Raw genomic sequence first — 24,987 nt, 5'->3', positions numbered from 1 at the left:
CCTTCCAGACCCCATGTGTAACCTCTGCTATCCAATCCATTGGCGCCATGGGGCTGAGGATCTTCAGCTCATCCTCAACACATGATGACTTTACTGACTTTAATTAGAATCGTCAGAGGTACCAGCTCGCACCTCTGGTAAACACTTTGGTACCTGTGGCAATTCCCTTCCAAACCCAAGCAACGGAGGCAGCACAAGCAGTAGATAGAAAACTGGGCTCATAGGAGCCCTGTTTAATTTCTGAAAGTCCCGCCCTTTGTCCACGTACTAGCACCTACAGCCTCCTATTGGCTGCTGAGGGGCTGAAGGGGGGACATGGTGTGGGGATTCCCCTTCCTAAACACTCTCACATGCCATGTCAGCAGGTACAGGAGACAGTGTGTGGATACATTGCTAACATGCTCTGGTTTCAGGGGATAATGGCTGAGGATTCAAGCCTGGTGCTTTAGTCTGGCAAAGCACTGCCCTGGAAAGGATTGCCTTAAGGTTCTTGGAAATTCACAGCTGGCTAGAATGGTCGGGAATGCTTGGTCCTCTTGGGTTCAGTTTTGGCCATTCCTTCATTTATCAGAATTCAGCCTCTCCAACCCCTTTCTATCAGGGCGGTACCTTCTCCTATGTAAAGAAATTAGCCCAGTAACCTTTCAGTCCCAAAGGGTTGTTATTGTAGCTTGCCGGAAAATACAGGTGGCACTGCTTGCTGCACACCAAGGAAGTGCTGAAAGCCAATCAGAAGCTTATTTTCAAAAGCCTGTTATTGTGGTGAGCAGGACACTTATTTTGGGAGGGGAGCCAATGGTAACTGTACAGGTAAATGCACTTGGGTAAATTCAGAATACAAATCATGTAGGTCTGGTGGCCTGAGCAGCGGTTCATAGACATCATTTCGGATACAAAATATTCGAAAGTCAAAAAGTCGAAAAAAAAACGTCGAAAAAAAAAATGTCGAATTTTTTTTTAATGACGTTTTTTTTTCGAAATGGGGGGGTTCCCCCCCCAAACCCCCTTTTTTTTATTTTTACCTATTTTTTTCACAGAAACTAGAGCCCAAAAAAAAATATCGAAAAAAAAAACAATTCGACATTTTTTTTTTCGACATTTTTGATTCGACTTTTTTGACTTTCGAAATTATGTTTTCGAAATTATGACTGGACACCCTGAGCAGCAGTTGAGAAAGAAAAGCCAGGTGCTCAGTTAAATGCAGCCCATCATCTCTAGATGTTTGAGCACCTTGGCAGATGTCTAATGTTAAGGAGTCGGTGCCAGTTAATAATGGCGCTCGGCCTCCACTTCCCCACCACATCTTTTAGGATGCTCAAGTCATTTGGAGCAGGCTGCTAAGCTATCATGTCCTCACTGGGGGCTCCCTGTCATGCATGGCTAAGTTAGACATCAATCCCAGGACTATGTGACTTACCAACATACCTAATACCACCGCATAAAATAACCTAAGAACTAAGTACGACTGAGTAAAATAGCATAAAACAACAAAATAGATTAATCACATAAAATCTGTTTTAACAAGGACATTAAACAAGATGGATACATCATGGCAACACTTTGTAGGGTTAAATGTGTTAAGTATGTGGAAATGTACGGTGGTATGTGTATGCTACATTAGTGTTACTGCACATATTGGGCCTCATTACGACCCAGGCGGTAAGTTACCGCCTGGGCCGTGACTTTACCACCATGGCGTAAACTACGTTTACGCCATGGTGGTTGGCGGACTTACCGCCCCATTCCGAGGTTGGCGGGGGCGGTAAGTCCCCAATCCCCATTTACCCTTCCCCATTCCCATTTTTGCCCCATAGGGCATAATGGGAGTGGGGAAAGCGTTAATTACGCCACCGTAAATTACGGTGGCGTAATTAACTCCATGGTCCCTTAGCGCCATGGATTTTAACACCTGCTAAAAGCAGGTGTTAAAAGCGCCATGGCGCTAAGGGACCTCGTAATTGGCGGTAAGGGGTCGGCGCAGCTAACGCTGGCGTAAACCCCTTACCGCCAGGGTCGTAATGAGGCCCATTGTCTGTTATAGGAGGTTACATGTACAGAGAAGTGTGAGTAATAGAAGCGCTGCATGCACCTAATTATGTGTGTGGTGGCCAAGTAAAACTACACAGGGCTACATATAGCACATGGCTAAAACTACACAAATCTATGTGTGTTTGCTTGTATAGGTATCTCACTGCACAATTCTGCATGTTACACGAACAGCACAGGTATGTGTATATTACTGGCTAGAATGCCACCATTTGTTTTAGGCAATGTATTGCAGGGTGAAATGTGATTGCTGATGTATGTATTTAATGGGATGACTTCGGAGCAATGCATTGTGTCTTTTGGCTACTTGAAGGCTCTTGTCTGTCTTGTGGGTGGTGTAAAGGTAGCAATCTGGCCTTATATTCATTGGTTGCTATGATTGTCTGATACGCCACTGAATTGTGATCTGAAGGGCATTGACCAGCAGTGTTCTGGTAAATCAATACAGAGAGTCTTCTGTAATTGGTGGGGCCTGGTCACTCGTCCACGTGTGGGTGGCAACAACCTAGTCTCCGATGGGGTGAAATTATGGGTCTCTTCACCTGCTTGCTAGAACTGGGAGCAGTTAGATATTGGGGGTTACCAATCCAAGCCGAAAGAGGCAATAAGGGTCATCTAGTCTCACTATTTCTTTTCAACGTCCAAATAGCTGCTTAATTAGGAAGAAAGATGCTGCTCTGGGGAATGGCAGTGCCCAAGAGAGAGTAGGGTAAACACCCTCCTACTCCCTCCATCTACATCTCCTGTAGTCTAGTGGTAGGAAAGCTGGGTGGAACTAAGTTGTGATCTGGGATGCCTCTGAGAGGAATACACTAGCGTTGGCTTCCTGGAGTTTCTTGATCCCTGTTGTTATGTTATGTTATGTGCCTGCTTTTAACGCGCTGATAGGCCGCAGGCATCATGGTGCGGGGAACCAAGAAAGATCAGATACATAGAGTTCTCTTCATTAAACTAAGGTTGGATAATAGAGAATGGTCTGCACTACTCATTCGAACAAAAAGGCTTTCAGCAATATCCTGAGCCTCTGGTAGTTCACTTCTTGCCGTAATACCATTGGCAATTTGTTCCAGTAGTGTGCTGCCTTTACCGGAAAGGACTTGCCTCGCCCGAGTGCATGATTGGCAAAGGGTATGTTCAAGGTTCCCCTATTGGTTAATCTTAAGCATCTCTGGGGTGTGTAAAAGGAGATTACCGTGATCTTTAGAATCCAGCCCTGCTTTTTTGACTATTGGGGTAATTGTTACCTCCTAAATCTTGGCAACCTAAAGAATAGAGGAGGAGATGTGTGTGTGCTTGCAACTCACAGAGGGATTGAGTCTCATCTTCTAATTACCATTGATTCTGCAAATGAAGCAAAGTAATATGCAGGTTTCACACAATGAGAGAGGTGAGAATATAATTGTCTTTATGAACTCTTGAGTGCTCCCTCACCTATGGGGAGGGGAGTCAATAGGTGTAATTGACATTCTCAGTGAATTTCTGGTTTTGATGGTTATGGTCTTGATGGTTAGAGCACTGGTGTCATTTGTCCACAACCACATATGAAGAGGAAGTTTACTAATAAGCCCATTGACCAGTGAGTGCACCACAGAAATTAACATCACATGATCTTTAACCATGACAGCATTATATCATGTAAAACAAAAGGAGAGATAGCTTGAAGGTTTTGAATGTATTTTAACCTGCAATATGGCTCCGAACAATCCTCTCCACCATCTTTCTTCAGCCTGCAAAGCTATAACACTAAGAGGGGAAGAACATATGCAAATCAAGACCTCTTGTTTCAGCAACACTTTATTCCAAAATTGCAAAGTACAGATCAATGCTAGTTTTCTCTGTGTTATGACGTGTCTGTGTTTTCTTCCCACTCTCCCCATGCCCATACTTTTATTTCTCTTCTCTTCCATTTTCATGTGTTGGTGACGTCCATTTGGATAATCCACATAGTTATCGCATTATGCATATGAATATATTATGTGGTTTGAAATGGCAAATCATGCCATTTAAATATGTGGCTTTACAAATTGGATTACAATTGTGACAATTCTTATATATTTGTGATATGTGCAATGTTCAACATTATGGATACTTGTTGATTTGATGATTCATTTGTGTTTTATATTTAGTATTATGAAAATTGAGGCAATAAACCACATGTTGATTTGTTAATTGAATATTATATTCAATGTATCACTATGTATGTGTTTAACATAGCCATGAGGAAGGACTAGAACTGGCCGAAACATGATTTGGCTTTAGGGGAATATATACATGAGTATTGTCAAGCAATTCGTGTCAGATTGGTCATTAATGTTTCAGAACTGAGCTCAAGATTTTAGGAAGGTTTTGGATGCAGACGGCTTGGGTCCACCATTAACCATATGCAAATCAACCTTGATCAGACACCAAAAGGGGTAGTCCATCTCAAACTGCTTGGTACCTTCCCTTTTACATGAGACCAAAAGCAACTCCAAACCTGTTTTAACCCCATGGGGCAACTTGTGGTTAAGATTAATTCTAAACCTTCCAACCATCACCTCCTTTGTTTTTCATGAGATTGTAAAAAGTGATATCACACACCCTTTGACCCTGATGATATTACAGGATGTGGAATAGTTTAACTACTTTACCTTGAGGACGTGGCCATCTACATACTCAGCATGCCTTCAGTGTTGTTCAGGTCGCCGCTCTCCCGACTATATTTGGAAGCCATGGACAGGGTTGGAATGGGCCATAAAATTATCTCGGGCACTAATGAAAAAGGGACCCACATTTGAAAACGCCTCTTCATCCCTTTTGTGACACTGTTTGAATCGTAACAAAGGGAGAGGTTTTTTTTAATAAAGTGTGATGCAAATTGTGCATTTTAAAGAATATGTATTCAGCAACACTGGTTAAAATTGCTAGTGAATAATTTATCAAACTGGTCCAAAAGAAAGTTGCCCACTTTGACCCAAAAAACGGGCCCACATTAGCATTTTGTGTTTTTGTTCTGGCCATGCGCCTATTGCCCTATACGCCAGTCCGAGCCTGGCCCTGGACTGCTAAAATGATCAAAGAACTCTAAAGTCTTACAGGCAGAGATAATGGGAAATACATGGCATTACAGGAACGAGCATAGCTGGTGACACATTCATTGAGCCCCTGTCATCTTACACTGTTCCATAGATGCTTGGTCGTCAGATCTTTCACACAAGCACCTGTCTCATGGCTTCTTTGGATATTTTAGAGGCTGATGAAAGACCTCATTCAAGAACAAGAATCTTAAGAGCAAATAGGTCACTAATAACACCACTGAGGTCACAACTGTGTGCCCTATCCACCCTTAACTGGACCCGCAGACGAGGAGACAATTAGTACAGACTATTGCTAGCAGTGTTTGGAGGGTGAAGATCATGAAGTGGGTTGAGATGTTGACTAAGTCGCAAACTGCAGTTAGCCTCCATCAGTGGCCTGCAACTGGCGACTCTCCGGATGTGTTGGTGTATGTAGCTTGCCCATCCTGAGCTTATATTAGTCAATCCAGGCCAGCCATGCATGGTGAAGGCATCAGTGTGGAAAGAGCTGACTGCAAGATAGCCCAGAAGAATATCGAATTCTTTGGCGGTTGGTATTTTTAGAGCTAATTGCCTAAGATTGACCTTTTAACACATCTTTTAATGTGTGAATTTGATGAGTCCCACGGAGCTGGTTGGCTGCAAGATTAGCAGGGAATGCCCGGACCAGTGTGTGGGTGCCTTGTGCCTATACCCACGCATCCTCTGTTATTCCTACAGTGAAGGGATCTGCTATGAAACCCATAACATACCTCCTAATTCCCTGCGCGTGTTCCTGTTTTGAATTGTCGGATAACAAAGTATGTCTGTTCTAATCTATTAATTGAATAATTGAACCCACGTGCTTCCCTCGCAGCGCGAGCATATTGTTTGCACACAGTGTCATCCCCGGCCCTCCAGCTACCGCGAGACTGCCAGATATGTTTATTAAAGACCTGCGCCTGGAAAGGAGCACAGGGAACTGTCACCGCAAGCCATGGGGAAAGTGCCTATCGCAGCTGGGGATCTGGCTTCTCCGAATAAAGGACGAGCTGGCGCTGCGGTTGTGAGATGCGAAGAGAAATCGCTTCCCTATTGTGCGAATGCGCGGTAACCCTCAGGCGAGGAGAAATATTGAAACGTCGCTGGCAGCACAATATAATTATTGAGTTAGTTCCAAGATGAATATGGGGTCTATCGAAGGTAAGCCTGGAGATGGTTCCACGTGGGTAGTGATGCGCCTGGGTGCGCTACTCCCAACCTCTTTTCTTTGCCATGTTTGCACTGGGGCTGCTGAGTTTTTGAGCAGATACTCTAATTAAGCAAAAAGCCATGTTTTGGGGGGCATTACCGCGTGTTAATGGCCCGGAACCCAAGTCACAGGCCTGAGCGAAGTTAGGTTATTAATGAGGGCCGTACCAAATAATAATGCTACCCCACGCCCCACCCGCCCCTTGCAATGGGGCTTATAGCTCTTAGAATCTTTTTTGTCTACCTGTTGTCATTTTAAGTAATTGTGCTCTGAGAATTTACCAATTAAATGGCGATGATAACAAACGATGTGTGTGACTTTTACTGGCAAAACAGGATTAGGGGACAGTGTTTGAGTTATTTTTAGTACCTTTCTCTTAAGTTATACAACCAGGCAAAGGAGACGTGTGTCAAAGTTTTTCCAGCCTGTCTTTGGTATTTCACATTTTGGGTGCCATTGTCAGGAAATGCATTAAATTAAATGTGGGTGGCATTGTGCATTTTCTTTCATTCTCACACAAGTCGTGCAGTGTTTTAGGGAAGTAGTCGAATTGTCTTCTCTTTATTGCCATATGATACCTTTAGAGTGCACGCCATGTTCCTGTTCATTTGTTAATGGCTTTTGGCCTTAGGCGTCGGCTTGTTGACAGCTTCCTCTCCACCAGAACTCCCAGCTGTATCTACCATCTGTGAATATTTCATGATAGGAAAATATGAAGAAACCTTTACTTCAACAAACGAGGCAATAGGTTGATCTTCGTTGGCACCGTGCCTATGCTTAGGGTGCTATTAACACAAGTTGGTATGGGGCATGTGGTTAGTGGGGGGGGTCACTATTAACATACCTTTGTATGGGGCATGTGGTTAGTGGGGGGGGTCGCTATTAACATACATTTGTATGGGGCATGTGGTTAATGGGTGGGCACTATTAATATACGTTGGTATGGGGCATGTGGTTAAAGGGGGCACTCTTAACATAAGTTGGTATGGGGCATATGGTTAATGGGGGCTCTATTAACATACGTTGGTATGGGGCATGTGGTTAATGGGGGACACTATTAACATAAATTGGTATGGGGCATGTGGTTAATGGGTGGGCACTATTAACATAAGTTGGTATGTGCCATGTGGTTAATGGGGGGCACTATTAACATAAATTGGTATGTGGCATGTGGTTAATAGGTGGGCACTATTAACATAAGTTGGTATGGGGCATGTGGTTAATGGGGGACACTATTAACATACGTTGGTATGGGGCATGTGGTTAATGGGGGGCACTATTAACATACGTTGGTATGGGGCATGTGGTTAATAGGTGGGCACTATTAACATAAGTTGGTATGGGGCATGTGGTTAATGGGGGACACTATTAACATACGTTGGTATGGGGCATGTGGTTAATGGGGGGCACTATTAACATACGTTGGTATGGGGCATGTGGTTAATGGGTGGGCACTATTAAAATAAGTTGGTATGGGGCATGTGGGTAATGGGGGCACTAATAACATAGGTTGGTATGGGGCATGTGGTTAATTGGTGGGCACTATTAACATAAGTTGGTATGGGGCATGTGGTTAATGGGGGACACTATTAACATACGTTGGTATGAGGCATGTGGTTAATGGGGGGCACTATTAACATACGTTGGTATGGGGCATGTGGTTAATGGGTGGGCACTATTAAAATAAGTTGGTATGGGGCATGTGGGTAATGGGGGCACTAATAACATAGGTTGGTATGGGGCATGTGGTTAATTGGTGGGCACTATTAACATAAGTTGATATGGGGCGTGTGGTTAACTTGTGGGCACTATTAACATAAGTTGGTATGGGGCATGTAATTAATGGGGTGGGCACTATTAACATGCGTTGGTATGGGGCATGTGGTTAATGGTTGGGCATTATTAACATAAGTTGGTATGGGGCATGTGGTTAATGGGTAGCCACTATTAACATAAGTTGGTATGGGGCATGTGGTTATTGGGGGGCATAATTAACATAAGTTAGCATGGGGCATGTGGTTAATGGGGGGCACTATTAACATAAATTGGTATAGGGCATGTGGTTAATGGGTGGGCACTATTAACACAAGTTGGTATGGGACATGTGGTTAATTGGTGGCACTATTCACATGCGTTGGTATGGGGTATGTGGTTAATGGGGGCATAATTAACATAAGTTGGTATGGTGCATGTGGTTAATGGGTGGGCACTATTAACATACGTTGGTATGGGGCATGTGGTTAATGAGGGGCACTATTAACATAAGCTGATAGGGGGCAAGTGGTTAATGGGTGGGCACTATTAACATACGTTGGTATGGGGCATGTGGTTAATGGGTGGGCACTATTAAAATAAGTTGGTATGGGGCATGTGGGTAATGGGGGCACTAATAACGTAGGTTGGTATGGGGCATGTGGTTAATTGGTGGACACTATTAACATAAGTTGTTATGGGGCGTGTGGTTAACGTGTGGGCACTATTAACATAAGTTGGTATGGGGCATGTGATTAATGGGGTGGGCACTATTAACATGCGTTGGTATGGGGCATGTGGTTAATGGTTGGGCATTATTAACATAAGTTGGTATGGGGCATGTGGTTAATGGGTGGCCACTATTAACATGCGTTGGTATGGGGCATGTGGTTAATGGGGGGCATAATTAACATAAGTTGGCATGGGGCATGTGGTTAATGGGGGGCACTATTAACATAAGTTGGTATAGGGCATGTGGTTAATGGGTGGGCACTATTAACATAAGTTGGTATGGGACATGTGGTTAATTGGTGGTACTATTAACATAAGTTGATATGGGGCGTGTGGTTAACGTGTGGGCACTATTAACATAAGTTGGTGTGGGGCATGTGATTAATTTACGTGGGCACTATTAACATGCGTTGGTATGGGGTATGTGGTTAATGGTTGGGCATTATTAACATAAGTTGGTATGGGGCATGTGGTTAATGGGTGGCCACTATTAACATACATTGGTATGGGGCATGTGGTTAATAGGTGGGCACTATTAACATAAGTTGGTATGGGACATGTGGTTAATGGGGGACACTATTAACATACGTTGGTATGGGGCATGTGGTTAATGGGGGGCACTATTAACATACGTTGGTATGGGGCATGTGGTTAATGGATGGGCACTATTAACATAATAGATAGACTTATTAACATTGGCCTGTGTGGTATCTGGATGGTATTGTTAGGGTTGGTGAGTGCCACACTCAGACTGAATTGCGTAGGGCAGCAAGTGCCACACTTAGACAGAATTGTGAATGCTTGCATGTTAAATGTCACATAACCCACTAACCAATATAAACCCTAACTCTCTGCATACTTTAAAAAAAAACCTCACACAACCATCTCTCGCACAGCCAGCTGCACGCACTTCACCACACTGCAACAACACATAAGCCGCACCAGCAGCACACGCGGACTGACACAGATCCAATACTCGCACCAAAACTCAGCACCCGGTGTCTACCGAGTTGAAGCTGCCAACAGTACACCACTCCTCCCACTATCCTACACTCTCTTCACCTTACTAACCCATCCCACCTTTCTCATTTACAGATCCTCCAGAGCGCTTGGGGACCAATTCCGTTGGTGACGGTGCGCTATATAAGTACCGTTAACATAACAACATAACATAAGTTGGTATGGGGCATGTGGTTAATGGGGGGCACTATTAACATATGTTGGTATGGGGCATGTGGTTAATGGGGGGCACTATTAACATAAGTTGGTATGGTGCATGTGGTTAATGGCGGCACTATTATTATAAGTTGGTATGGGATATGTGGTTAATGGGTGGGCAGTCTTAATATATGTTGGTATGGGGCATGTGGTTAATGGGGGGCACTATTAACATAAGTTGGTATGGTGCATGAGGTTAATGGGGGGGCACTATTAACACAAGTTGGTATGGGACATGTGGTTAATGAGTGGGCACTATTAATATATGTTGGTATGGGGCATGTGGTTAATGATGGACACTATAAACATAAGTTGGTATGGGACATGTGGTTAATGGGTGGTGTAAGTGGTTTCAACCCAGCACTCCACTGAAGTCAATGCCTGGCGTGAGATGCCCAGATGGAACCCTTAATTATATATTTTTATGTCTAAAGTTCTTTTATTTCTGAACGATGTACCATTATATCACGCCCCTCTCTTTGAATCCCCCCCAGTCTCACTGAACCAAGAAGAAAGTTGTTTTGCAAAGTTAAAAGATTTATTTGATGGATTTGAACAATATATATATATCACACATTTATGAATTATGCACAATATCTGGATATCACACTATTAATATTTATACATTGATCAGCGTTGGGTGATATTACAGTCAACAATCTCTTTAATCAATAGGAGTATGGATGAAAGAATAATGTAGCATAGAATAAAACGTTGTGTGGGTTCAATGAAATGCAATGATATGAGATTAATACAGCACAGAAGAAAAACTTGATATGAATCACTCTTTCCCCCTGATACTACTCGATCCCCCCTAATATGCAATATAGAGATGGAAGGAGAGAAAACAGGTTTCAGGAATACACACTCTTAAATGCAGTTTCAATCCCTATTCCCCCAGCAAGCTTAGAGAGAAACAGGAATGATTTTAAAACAGGTCGAATGCTTTGAATGTGGTTTTGTAATGAATGGAAAAATGCTAAAAATGACTTTCATTCGCTACATAGGATTCAGAACTAGTGGGAACCACTTTGGATACCTTCAGGTAAACACTAGCAATGATGGTTGTATAACTAGTAGGTAGGAAAGTGAATTCAGAGGTTAAAGGCAAGAAATAGCTATTGTACATGTGGTGAAATTGAGCCAAATGCAGAATTCCAGCAAACTTTTCCATGCGCGGGAAACACGGTTGTGCCAAATTTATATTATAATAACGTTTTGGATTTGTTTGAAAGCTGAGGATATTAGCTTCAATTTGACACTTAAATTCCGTTCCTAGCATGTATGGTTCAGAAGTTAGAGAGGTTTTAGTAAAGGTCGATTTTTCTCAAAAAGAGTCAAGATTTCAAACGAAAGATGCGCTGTTGAAGATTTACAAACAAGGATTGGCTTTACACTAAGAGGCTATGAAGATGCGAGATACCAACGGTACAGCCACCAGTGCAGAGGCACCTCTGTCTGATCTTTGCCCGCTGCAACACTTGCCTTTCTTCAGAAAATATATATTAGCGCAAAGTTGATTATCACTACAATTATCACAGGATTATATGGATGAAAGAAGGATTCAGGACAGACAAAAGAGGTTCTAAAATGCAGTTCTGGATATGTTGGAATGGGTTGGATAGGATTACTTAAGGATAAGAGATTGACTATGGACAACCCTATGCTAAATACTCACAACTATGGTTTTGGAATAGGCCCGTCAGTGATCTGTTCAAGGGTTTTGGACTGGAATCTGCTCGCCACCGGACATGATTCAGGGCACCTAGTTCTGCTCTCAGCATGGCACTGGGTCTCCGCACGGCCTCTGGTTCCGGATCTGATGGGTTGTTTCTGGGTTACAGCTCTGCTCTACTGGTTTGGATCTCTGGGTTCTAGCAAGAGTTCTTGGCAAGAAGCAGAAAATCAGCACAGCCCCGCTGTTGAATTGGTTGTGCCCCTTGGAGGTTTGGGTTTACAATCAGGTTGCAAGATTTTAAAGGCCAGCTGAGAAGGGTTCAGCTTTGGAATGGGCCTTCGGCTTTCAGAGTTCTGGAGTCTTGATCTGGGTTCTGGAATCTCGATCTGGGTTCTGGAGTCTTGATCTGGGTTCTTCACCAGTAAATCAGTTGATGGGTGAATGTGTGTGTCTCTAGGTCCTCAACAGTCCCTATTTATGTATTTCCCAAGGGGGTGGGTAAGCTGATTATACTATGCCCAACCCTCTAAGAAGCCTATTGGTTAATGTCTTCCCTCTCTCCTGATTTGAGATGGAAACAGTGTGTTATAATATGTCATAGTGATGCTGCAATTTACAATCCAGGGAAAAACCTCCCCTTTGTTCCTACACAGAAAATCTGTTTTTCATATAAAACATATTTCTAATATCACCAACTTACTAATAATACACATTTACATCCCAAATTAAATAAGGCACATATCCATCAAAGTCTCATCTTTTAAAAGAGTTTCCATTCACAAATGACAGTTTTTCGCACTTTTGTTTGGTTACCCAGTGTGAGATCTGTACAAATACTCCTGTGAAGTTTCATATTTTTAGCATTATCACAACTGCTACAAAGTCAACATTTTCGTGGTTCAGTTTCTGAATATCGCACATATTCCAGAGTGGTTTTAAAATGTGACCAGAACTTTCATTTTAACAACACTATATTTACAGATTTTTATCAATTTAGTTCAGTTCTCTATGAATCTTTTTTCAAAAAGATATTTTCTGTGCTCTCTGAATAAACAAAACTTTCTGTCTCTGCCCCCAAGGTTTTGGCTGGGCCAGAGCAGTCCCAGGCTTCTTCCTGCCAGCAGTTGTTCTCTGTCACACTCGAATTTGCATTTCCTTTCATTCAAGGGAGTCTTTTGTTTCTTGTCAGAGCAACAGGCTAAACTCCCCTCCATTTCCTTTCACACCTCCCTGCCAGTTCTTCAGCAGAGGGCAGGGGGGAAGATTCCTTTGTTTGGGAGAAACTGTGCAATGTCTTTGAAGCTCAGTGTGGCTGTCTTTAACTTACATTTAAAACAATGTTTAAAATAGTCTTTCTCTAAAATACAATTTACATTTTTACAAATATAGCCACAAATCTCTTAATTCCAGCCTTTTTCTTTTAAACACAGAGATTGAATTGTGACCCTATATTGTTTTTGATGGGAAGTCTTTTCTTTTCCATACTTTGATTTTAAGGCACAAGTTTAAATGACAGTATAAGTAAATGCTAGCTTCTGACACAGGCGAGCGGCGGTACTGCGCCGATTTTTAACATATTTTTCCAAGCAAGCATCTTTGAATGTGGATTTTCTTCCGATAAAATATGTTTCGACTGACAGTGTGCTTAGGTGAATTATTTAAATAAAGTGGTGTTTAACACCCAACAAGGATGTTGGATCTTTTGTGATGTTTGGGAACCATGATTTTTGCATTTTCCAAGGCCAAGGAAAAACGGGTTTTTAAAGCAGTTCTGGGTTTTCCTTTGCAATGCGCCACTGCTTTTTCAACTAGTTTCATTTTCCTATGTGGGCAGCCAAATGATAGGTTTTGGCAGTGGTCTCCTGTGTTACCACTGACATAGGCAAAATGGATTGGTGGCCTATTTTTCAGGTTTTCCTGCGCACTTTCAGGGATTTTTAGCGCAAAGATCTTTTTGGCGGCTACTCTGTTGTTTCTGATGCAAGCAGCACACAGTGATGTTGCAGGGCATAGACTAGTGGGTTAAAACATCCCACAGTGGGCACTATTAACAGAAGTTGGTAATTGACATGTGGTTAATGGGTGGGCACTATTAACGTAAGTTGCTATGGGGCATGTGGTTAATGGGGGCCACTATTAACATAAGTTGGTATGGGGCATGTGGCTAGTGTGTGGGCACTATTAACCTACGTTGGTTTGGGGTATGTGCTTAATGAGGGGCACTATTAACATAAGTTGGTATGTGCCATGTGGTTAATGGGTGGTCACTATTAACACAGGTTGGTATGGGGCATGTGGTTAATGGGTGGGCACTATTAATATAAGTTAGTATGGGGCATGTGGTTAATGGGTGGGCACAATTAACATACTTTGGTATGGGGCATGTGGTTCATGGGTGTGCACTATTAACATAAGTTGGTATGGGGCCTGTGGTTAATGGGTGGGCACCATTAACATACGTTGTGTTCAAGTAAATAAAGGCCCGAAAGCAACTTCTGACTACCACAGATGGGGGATAATGTCATCTCAGGGTGACACGACCAGTGACGACCAAGCCTATGTCCTAGATAAACCAGACACCTAACAATCAATTTGACAGAAGATCAAATCTGGTCTATGCATACAAAAAAGTTCTTAAAATCATAATTTCAAAAATTGAACAAATCAGTTACATTCAGAGGAAAGCAACAAATCCGTTCAAAAAGTCCATACAAGAGAAGGCTACAGAGAATGAAGGGAGCATATGTAAAACTCCACAGAATGTGGAAGCCAAAATAAAGATTCACTACAGTGATGTATCACCGAATTTCCATACACCGCCAGTCTGACTTCCTGTTCTGATGTATCACCGAATTTCTGTACACCGCCAGTCTGTGACTTCTAGTTCTGATGTATCACTGAATTGCCGTACACCATGACTTCCTGTTCTGATGTATCACCGAATTTCCTTACACCGCCAGTCTATGACTTCCTGTTCTGATGTATCACTGAATTTCCGTACACCGCCAGTCTATGACTTCCTGTTCTGATGTATCACCGAATACTGTGATGGGTTATGCTACTGGATGGGGCACCGTAATGAGATGAACAAGTACTTAAGTGAAAGATATCTCAGGAATGTTTTCAGCTTTTCCAGAAGACCGGACACAAGAATTCCTGTCATCACATGGGTTCTAGTCTACAAAATATCCAAAAATGCCTACCCACTGTTAAGGTCTACAAAATAAGGGATGAATAATGGGAAAGGAGAAAAAACATATAGAGACTTATGGCCAGATTCATGGACTTTTCTGCGTGGAAAATAGGGTACTTGCACATGCAACTGTGTGCAAATCCACCTTTGTAGATTCATAGAATCAAATACACAGTACTTTTCCAGGACTCGCGTGGAGTTTGCGCTGGCTTGGCACGTCTGTGCGAGCCGTCGCGAGACTCCAAGCAGAGCATGGGGTTTGCTTGCAAAAAGAGGGATGGGAAGGGGCGGAACACCAAAAATGTGGAAGAACTTGCGAAAAAGTAGCCGTTTCCAAGGGACGCCCTGCAGGCAGTCCCTCACACGGCCACAATTGCATGTCACAAGATGTATTCATGGATCCGATCGTGCAACATGTCAGCTGGGAAATGGCCACGCAAGCCCTGAAGGCAGGCATAAGTACATTTGCGCGTAGGATTTGTAGCACGCAGGTGTGATTGCATGTCGGATTTCAGGGTGTGTGTACTCAATCGGAGTTTCAATGCAATTTAGGGTTGGGTGTAAGTAGTGTAGCTGGGTGAGTAACATTTTACAGGGTTCGCACGCAAGATTTCCTGAGTTACGATTTTTATATGCATATTTTCGGGGTGCTGGATACAGTTACAGGGGATCTTGCGCAGTGTCCTTCAGTCGCAGGCCTGCTTACGGGTGACCCCATGCACTGTTTGAAGGGTGCGTGTACACACAAAGGTAGGTGTTCTGGCTGTCTATGCGGGTCAGGGGCGTTCCAGGTGTGAAATGCGAATACGGTTACTTTGTGCTGTAAATTCCACGAGTATGCAGGGCGCGCCTTTTTCTTTCAGCGCAGGCTCGCACAGTGCCCTTCTCGGCGCGCAGTCCTTGTGGGATTTCTGTGCAGAATGTCATGAACCAGGCCCTAAAAAACAGATCGCAAAATGTTTTTTGTGCAAAAGTGTGGAATAGCGCATCTCCTCACTTCGCCCAAAAAAAGTGTCAGCCCAATTCCCAAAGGACATCTCATTCAGATGCCCTCTTTACACCCTCTGCACAAATAAGGGGGTGGTTCTGGACATTTTAAAGGACATCCCGAATTCACAAACGGGATGCGCTTTAAAATGACCAGAAACGAGGTTCTTCCGCCTGCAAACAATGGCTAATTTTACAGGAAAATCCATAAACCTGAATTTTGGAAAGTCAAGTTTCTTAAGTGATGAATGGGAGTTGCCTTCAGTTTAAGCCCAAATCTTAGATCCAATTTTCTTACAGAGGAAGTTACTGACTATTATGCAATGTTGGTTTGTCACAATGTATTCTTTCAGCTCTGCTTCAGAAGTTGGTCTGGCTACCCACTGTGTACATTCGAGTGTTTGTGTTAGTGCCCAGGGTCAGATTGAATATGAATTACATTTTTACTTGCCAACAAATGACGGAAACATAACTCTCCTTTTCTCCCACATAAGGCATAGCTCTCTGGATAGGAACAGATTTGTGTTCCCTTGTTATGTGATAGGTCATACGACAAATGTTCTCTATAAACAACTGAGGCCCAGTTACAGAAACTTTGCACCAGTGCAAGTGCCAGGTTGCACCGTATTAGCACTAGGGCAATGTTTGCCCCAGTGTAAACATTTGTCCCAAGAAAAGTGCCATTTGTCATGGTATGCACACTAGGGCAAGAATTGGGCTAGTGCAAAAAACATGCACTTTCAATGCATGTTTGCACCAGGGCAAAATGTGCTATTAGCACTAGAGCAAACATTGCCTTAGTGCTAATACGGTGCAACTTTGCACTTTCACCGTTGCAAAGTGTCTGCAACATTGCCCCAGATTAGCTTTTATTGAACTATTTTAGGGTTACTTCTATAACAAATGGTTCATAAATATAAATTCTTGTTTAAAGTTTTGAATTAGAATATTGATGTTGTTTGCCTTAACCATTAGAAATATATGGTAGATATATTCAAAACATACCAGAATGTTTCCATTCGGTTGGATTTCAATCACTGCAACTGAAGCCAGTGAATCCAAATGGAATGCATGTCAACCCTTTAAATAAGCATGTGCCAATAGCATTTTAACATGAAAGTTCGTTTTCACATTTGGATTGGTCCGTGTATTGAGCACAGGATCATTGCAATAATGCAAAGTCAAGATAAAACCATTGAACACAAATCTTACAGTTTTATGCATTGTAGGCATAGGGTATGCCTTTGCCAAGCATTGCCATATTGGCCGAACCAGGAAACAAGATGGCAACATCTGCAAAATGGTGTGATTACCTGGGATTGGTTAAAAAGTGTTTATTACACCAATGGCACATTCCAGCTGAATTTAAGCCCATAACTCTCAGCAGAATGCTTAGAAATGTGAGAAAGCCAAAGTTTGATGTTACTGATTGATAGAGCTGCTTCCACTAAGATGTATTTGGATGGATACAGGCAGGCAGTGGATGGGAAGTGCCATAGGGATTAGCATGGCTATGGCAGTCAATGGGTGAGTAAATACCCAAACACACCCTTAATGATATGATATGATATGATATATGATATTGTATTTATAGCGCACCTATACACAAGTGTTTCAAGGCACAGCGAGGCAAGGGAGGGCTACAAGGGAGGACAAGACAACAATCTTACTAGGCCCAGTGACATTGAGATCACGTAAGTGCAGAGGAGAGGGGGGAGAAAGTGCAAGGGGCATGGGAGGAGTGGAAAGTGCTGAATACGGAATCAAACAGCAACAAGTGGTGCGGCCAGCAGGTGGCAAATGCAAGAACTTAAGCGCAGATAATGGGTGTCTAATTAGTGTAGGTAAGGGGACTGTAGGGCTACAGGTGCAGACCCAAGTGCAAGGCTTGCCAGGAGGCAGTGCGGTATGCAGCTGGGTGAGTAGGGACCTGGGCCCGAATTCAGAGGGTAGCCAGGTGCCCAGTTGCAGTAGCAGACATAGATCAGCAGTGGAGAGGAAGAGAGAAGGCAGAAGCAAAGAGGAAGGGCTTGAAGTGCTTCCGGAACCGAAGATGGTTCTCCTTGAGTTTCAGGGAGGCATGGGGAATGTTCCAGCAGGAGGCCACATCCAAAGAAAGAGATCTACCGCCAACTTGTTTCTTGGAGAAGCGACTGACCCTGAGGGAGTTGGAGGTGGAGGAGCGATGACCTCAAGTATGAAGGTACTTCCGAAGCGAGAGTTGAAGGTATTGCAGACCCACGCCCCGGAAGGCCTTGTGGACAATGCAGATGGTCTTGAACTTAATCCTTGCAGCCACTGGGAGCCAATGAAGAGATTTCTGGGCTGGAGAGATGCGATCCCTGGGCTTGAGGCCAAGGACAAATCTCGCAGTCCTGTTCTGGATGAGTTGCAGAGGGCAGAGAGTAGAAGCAGGCATATTTAGAAAGAGGCTGTTGCAGTAGTACAGTCTAGAGAGAACCTGAGCTCAGAGACAGTGCGCTTCTGAGGTGCAGTTGGTAGTTTGAATTCTTGGAGACATCCGAAATGTGAGGAGAAAAGGAAAGTGTGGAGTTGAAGATGACCCTGAGGTTCTTAGTCTCACAGGTGGGAGCAGGAAGAGGATGTCTGCTCTCTTCTTAGTGTCGACGGAGAACCGGTATTGACTTTGGAGCAGGCGGAAGGCCAGTTTGTCTTAGGATACACAAGATGCCAGCCATTTCCTCTCAGCCACCCTACACTTGCGTTCAAGGGTGACTAGATCAGAGTCATACCAGGAGTTGCACTTGGATTTGGGTGTCAAGCGGATCCTCTTGATAAAGGGCAAGAACAACACGAGTATCAGAGAATGAAGAGTGGAGCATGGAAAGGGCTGTGTCAGGATGTGAGTCAGCCACTGGTGGAGGAGGGGGAAAGAAAGTGGCAACGAAAGCCTCAACTGACACACGCTTCATGGGCTGCATGACCAAGAAGGTAGGTGGTAGTGTTGGAGTTGACTTGGCCTGAGGGGTAGAGAGGGAGATATGGGAGGAGTGGTGGAAGTGATCGCTCCAAGAGAGAGGAGGAGTAAGAGGGTTAGAGAGGGGGAGGTCTGAGGAGATGAGAACATCAAGATTGTGCCCTGCAGAGTGAGTAGGTCCAGACGGAAGAAAAGAAAGAGAGAGAGACTCACAGAGGTCACGAAAGAGTCCAGACGATGGACAGGAAGCATACAGGTGGATGTTGATGTCACCAAGGAGGAGGAGTTGAGTGGTCGAGGCCAAGAGGGAGGAGAAGAAGTCAGCCCACTCAGAGAGGAAAGATGTAGTCTGACCAGGTGGGCGATAGATAGTGGCAATGGTGAGAAAATGGCCAGGCGACAGAGAAAGTCTGCAGACTAGGAATTCGAAAGAGGAGTAGGCCTGCATAGGAATCACAAAGGTAGGAATCCAGTCTGGGAAGTTTAAGGCTACACCCCCACCAGGACGGTTGGATCTGGGTGCGGAAAGGATCTTGCAGCCATCAGTGAGGAGAATGTTAAAGCTTGTGACAGAGGTGGCTGTGAACATGTCTCAGTGAGACCGAGGATATCGAAGGTTGAGTTCTTCCATAAGGCGACAAATGTCAGAGAACTGTTTGACGGCCGAGCTAGAGTTGAGAGTGGAGATATGGAGAAGGTTGCCAACCTTGAAAGACTTCCGAGGAGTGGTACAAATCAGAGGTACACCCTGCAGAGGTGTAGAAGGAGCCAGAGGCAGGGCAGAAGAGGAAGGAGGAGAGGGCAAGGTAGCCAAGAAGGAGGCTGAGGTGAGAGGCAAGGAAGCTGGACAAGAGTGAAAAGGCACAGCAGGGGAAGGAAGGAAGGAAGATGATGGGGTGTGGGAAGAGTCTATCAAAGAGGAGATGGTTGGCCTGCGGGCCTTGGACCAGGATGGTGCCATTCTGGTAGACAGTAATGATGACCTTAAAGAGTAGAAGGGGCTAGGAGGGCCACCCACTGGGTGCCACTATTAATGGGAAAAGAAGAGAAAGGAGAGAGCACATAGACCACATGAGGAGTACATAGGCCTGGCGAAGGAACGACAAAGAGGATGTCGGTGAGGGTCTGTCTGGAGGACACACTGGTCTAGGTGTCAGCAACAGGGAGATCAGGGTTAGACCCCAATTTATCCTTTTTGAGCTTCTTCCTACCAGACTAAGTGAGAAGTGCAGGATAGTCAGTGGAGAAACAGTTAGAGAAGATAGGATAAACAGGGAGCGCCAATGGTGATGTGGAGGAAGGGGATGAGGAGAAGGAGGGGGTGGGTAAGGAGTGAGAGAAGAGGGGAAGGGGGGCATTAGGGGAGAGAGCGCAGGGGGTGGGTGAAGCAGAGGAGGTGGAATCAAGGCAGGAAAAAGCAGGACAGAGTAGCACAATGCAGCCACTGGGCACAGCCAAAATAAAAATTACCAAACAGGGTGAAACACAGTAAAGCCAATGGGCAGAGCCAGATTTGAAATGCAGCTAATACTGGGTGAAACACAGTAAAGCTGATGGGCAAGTTATGTGTCCTCCTCAAATATTCCACTCCTAACAGTACTCAATTGCAATAGTTTTGGCTTCTAGGTGGCACTTAGGTGCATTCTGATGGACAACACTAAAAAGGTCACAGGCAAAGTGAAACACTATTTGGGAAACAGCATGTTTAAAAACAAAAGTCTGCTTCTGATTTGATTTTGGATGTGCTTTGTCATTGCTCCTGCCCTTTCACCCACCTTATCATTTTCACTCGATACTCCTGATAAGCACCAGGGTCGACATTACAGAAACTTTGTGTAGGTGCATGTATAATGCTGAGTAACGTACGCCATACAATTAAGATTCTGTTTAAGGGATGGAGGTTTGTATTATTCACTTTTCTTTTCTTTTATTTAGCAGCAAGACTTTTTAAACAGTAATTAAGACTTCAACATTCCTTATCCCTTCGCCCCACCTATTTGGGAGCACCTCCACTGATGTCTCTCTGTGTAGTTTGTGTTCGCCTCCTAGATGCAGATGGTCCCTAGCTCAGCCCTTGACTGTCTTTGCAAGACCTTAAGTTGCAGGGCAACCCCGGCAAGCTGACGTCCAGGATAGCCATGACCAAGGTTGAAAGGAAAGCAAATGTGAATTCTCTCTTTTAAATGAATGATCGAGATGTACCTTAATTGATTTTTTTTTTTAAACAATGTGCTTCTGATAAGGCAAAGGATGGTAGGGATAATTCTCACCTCCATTCCATTAATGGAATCATGCATGTCTGGTGGAACTTAGAAAGTCTAATTGTATTCTATGTCATGTCAAGGAAGCTCCAAAAGCCACAAAACACAGTTCAACGATGCACAAGGTGTACAATTAAAATTTGTAAGAGGTTGAGGTATGAGCTCAATCAGCTGATTTGACATATCATCAAATATAATACCCGACCAAAAGGCTTTGGACGTCAGTGCGCCGTTAGAAGAGTGAGCAACACAGATCGACATATTGGGCTTCATGCCGAGTTTGCGGGTCCAGAAATAAGGGCGCCACTAAGCTCACGGGCACCCTTGTTTCTGCACTGGCAAGCTACGGGTTTGCATGCCAGAGGCAGTGTGCCCGACAGGTCTTACGCTGCCAGGCGCAGTGGTCACGGAAGGAAAAGCTGTCACGGAAGCACTGGTAGTGTTAACAACGTTGCCGGTGCTTCTGTGTCCCCACTCCCATTTATTTGACTCTATTGGAATGGGGATTAACAAAATTGCCGGAACCTGACTTCTTGGCCGCCGGACTTTTAATAGCCTGTTAGCACCCGGGAAGTCAGGCGCCGGTAAAGATTTATGGGTCCTGTGGCACCCCGCTGGTAGCACCGGCAGGGTTACTGCCGGACCCTTAATGAGGCCCATTGACTCGTGTTTTTTTTCCTAATCCCTTTAAAACCTCTAGCTGAAGTTGGGAAAGAAACTTAACAATAATCCTTGCAAAATGAAATAAAGAGATCACTAAAAGACGTTCTAAAATCAGCCAATAATGATTGACATTTGCTGCATCCTCTGTACTTGCTAATGATAAGTGGGAGCCAGGTTACAGATGTGTGATTTTATTGTGTTCTGTTACATGCACCCCAGCCTCCTCGTCTCTTGACCTCCTCTCTCTCTCTGGAGTAGCATGCTGCCATCAAAGGTCACTGAGTGCATCATGCCATTCCAGATTCAACAGTAGCAACCATTGTGCCATACTTAACAATTATACAGCTGAGGTGAATCATTGCAACCTGACCTGTATCATCTTTCGTCTTACAGATGGTGAAGAGACGATACTGTAGATATCTTTCTACCCTGCAGCCACTTTCTCTAGACCCCACCAGCACCCATCAGATGTGAGGCCGCTCGTCTTAGTCAACTTTTCCACCTTTCTTGGTTTACCGAATACAGACCCACCTTGGAGATCTGCGCATGGTGACTTTATCCTTACCAGCTCACTGGATTTTCCCAAGTATCCTGTGCACTTATCATCTTCATTCTGCTTTTCCTCTCCTCTATATCATGTATAGGCATCTGAGTGGCTACTAGTCTCTCTCTTACACCCACTAAACTCCATAAAGATTGTGGACTCTTAGGCTCTTCTGGACGCCTTCCCATCATGAGCTCAAAATGTGATATCTTGGTTCGAGAGGTGAGTTCTGAGTCTATATGAATATAACATGGTCCCCATTACTTCCGCTAAATAGAACAGAGAGCTGTTAACTAGCTGCACTGTGTCCCTCACTACCTTATTGAAATATTGCACTATACAGTTTCCCTGTGAGTTGCAACGTGGCGTCATGATATGCTTTTTATCATACTTATGCCGAAATGTGAACATCTTTGTTGATAAAAACTGTGCACCATTATCTGAATAACTCCACCACGAATTCCATAACTGTGTAAGTGGACATCGCTCCCATAACCTTTACCTCTGGCCAATGACAATTATATTCTATCAGGATCAAGGAAAATCGTTTATTTGTCCCTAGCTTTTCAAGTGGGCCCATAATATACTGGGCCACCATGCCTCAAGGCCCCCTTGGTATCTGGGAGGGCGCCAGCGGCACTGCACTGGTGGTTAATACTTCATCACTATCTCTGCATTGTCTGACGTACCAGCCTTACTCCTTATCCATCCTTGGTCACAAGTAATGTTCCCTGACAATCCTTTAATGTTACTTATGCCAAAGGTTTCTTTATGAGCACCAGATATTCCCTGCCCTCTAACATCCCTAGCTGCAATGTATTCACCCTTCTCCAGAGTATTCCATCCGTTATTGAAATTTGTTCTGAGAGGCTGCTGTATGATTTTATTTCCTGTGTTTGGTTTTTTCGAAGTGGCCATCCTGCTACCGTGGGCTTGCCCATATCCTGTAGCACTGACTCATTGATCTGTGCTGATCCCAGTATTCCCTGAATAAAATATACCCCGCTATCACACCCACATCTACCATTGATTTCTCAATATTATCCTCAACATAAAGGTGTGCCCATTCCTATATTGAGAGCCCGGCAGGCAGGCAGTCAGCCACACTGTTGTGCTGTTCCTCCTTGTTTTCCAGTACATACTTATATTCAATGAGCTGCAAAGCTACGGGATATAGCATTGGAGATGCCTTCTCCACCCCTCAAACATCAATTATGCTTCAAAGTGGCTAATGATTTGTGTGGATGATGAATGGTGCTCCCCACACACACTGCCTGAAATGTTCAGTCCCCACAGGCACATGCTAATGCCTCCTTTTCACTTACTGAAGAGACTCAGTTGGTCTGTGATAATGTCCTTGATTCAAAACTGATGGTGACTTCATTCAGTCAGAACAGGGTAAGAACAGCTCCCAGCTCTTTGACGCTGGCATCTCGTTTACCTTAGAGTATTCAAATAGTTGAGAGTGGATGTTCTGAATAGTCTGTTTTTCACCCTTTCAAATGCTATTTGTTGTTCATCTCCCCATTCATATATGTTTCCCTTCCTCAATAATCTTCTCAGAGTTCAAATGTTGCAAAGTCTCTCAAGAATTTAGTATAGTATTTGCACAAACTTAAAAATGAAAGTAGTTATGGTCTGTCCCGTGTCTCTGGAGCTTCAATTATGACTTTAAGGAGTGATTCCTTTGGAGTGATTCCATCCCAAGAACGTTTGTGTCCTAAATATTACACCTCTCTTTGGTACAGTTTGCACTTCTATTCTTTTATCATCCTGCTGTTCTCACATTGTCACCTTAAAACGAATTCTAGGGTAAGGGCATGTTCCTTCTCATTCATGAGATATGCTAGGATGTCAGCCTGGGAGTAAATGATTTGGTATCAGGTAATATTATCCCCACCAAAAATATCGCCGTATATATGGTCGTCTGGAATGGCCATAGGTGATATTTTTAGTGGGGATAATATTTAGGGATTTTGGGAGCAGGGGTTGCGGGGGTGTCCCCCGCTCCCTTTAAAATAATATGGGGTTGCAGGGTTGTCCCCTGCAGGTTCCATGCCTTAATATCGCCGCAAAAATATGGCGATATTTTTGCAGCAATATTTTTGCGGGGATATTAACACATGGAACCAATGATTCCAGCTCGCCTCTTTGAATAACTTACCTATACATCTCTCAAATACTGATGCTGCTGAGGCAAGAACAACCAACATTGTGTTGAATCTTAACAATTCACATTGTTAAATGTTTGCACTCGTCAGACAGCTCATTTTGATGATATGCTCTACGCAGTTTTTCCCCATCTTCCAACACCAACAAATATTCTTGCTGGTTTCAGCCCTATGCCAAGCTCAACGTGGTGTTCTTCAACTCAATATGGGTGAACCCCTTTCAATAACTTTAGTTTTCCAACAAACCATTCCAACAGACCTATGGGATGTTGTGGGTATGCATGGGGTACTTTGGTGTGTGGTCTGAGCTTCCCCACATTGGATTCTAATATGCCTTTATATATCACCTCTACTATTACTGTAAAGAGAAACCGTGAGTCTGACATTAGTTTTTTTCTCAACTCCTGCAATGTTTATCATATATATGGGTCTCGCTATCCTGGTCAACACTAGCTGTCATGTCATTTTGTGGATCCCAAATCATCGGTTTGTCCAAGTGACAAATTCCTCTTCCTCA

This window comes from Ambystoma mexicanum, chromosome 10, assembly GCF_040938575.1.
Source record: "Ambystoma mexicanum isolate Mex_15411 chromosome 10, UKY_AmexF1_1, whole genome shotgun sequence".
Lineage (NCBI taxonomy): Eukaryota > Metazoa > Chordata > Amphibia > Caudata > Ambystomatidae > Ambystoma > Ambystoma mexicanum.
The sequence above is the reverse complement of the archived record's forward strand: the minus strand, read 5'-3'. Positions refer to the sequence as shown.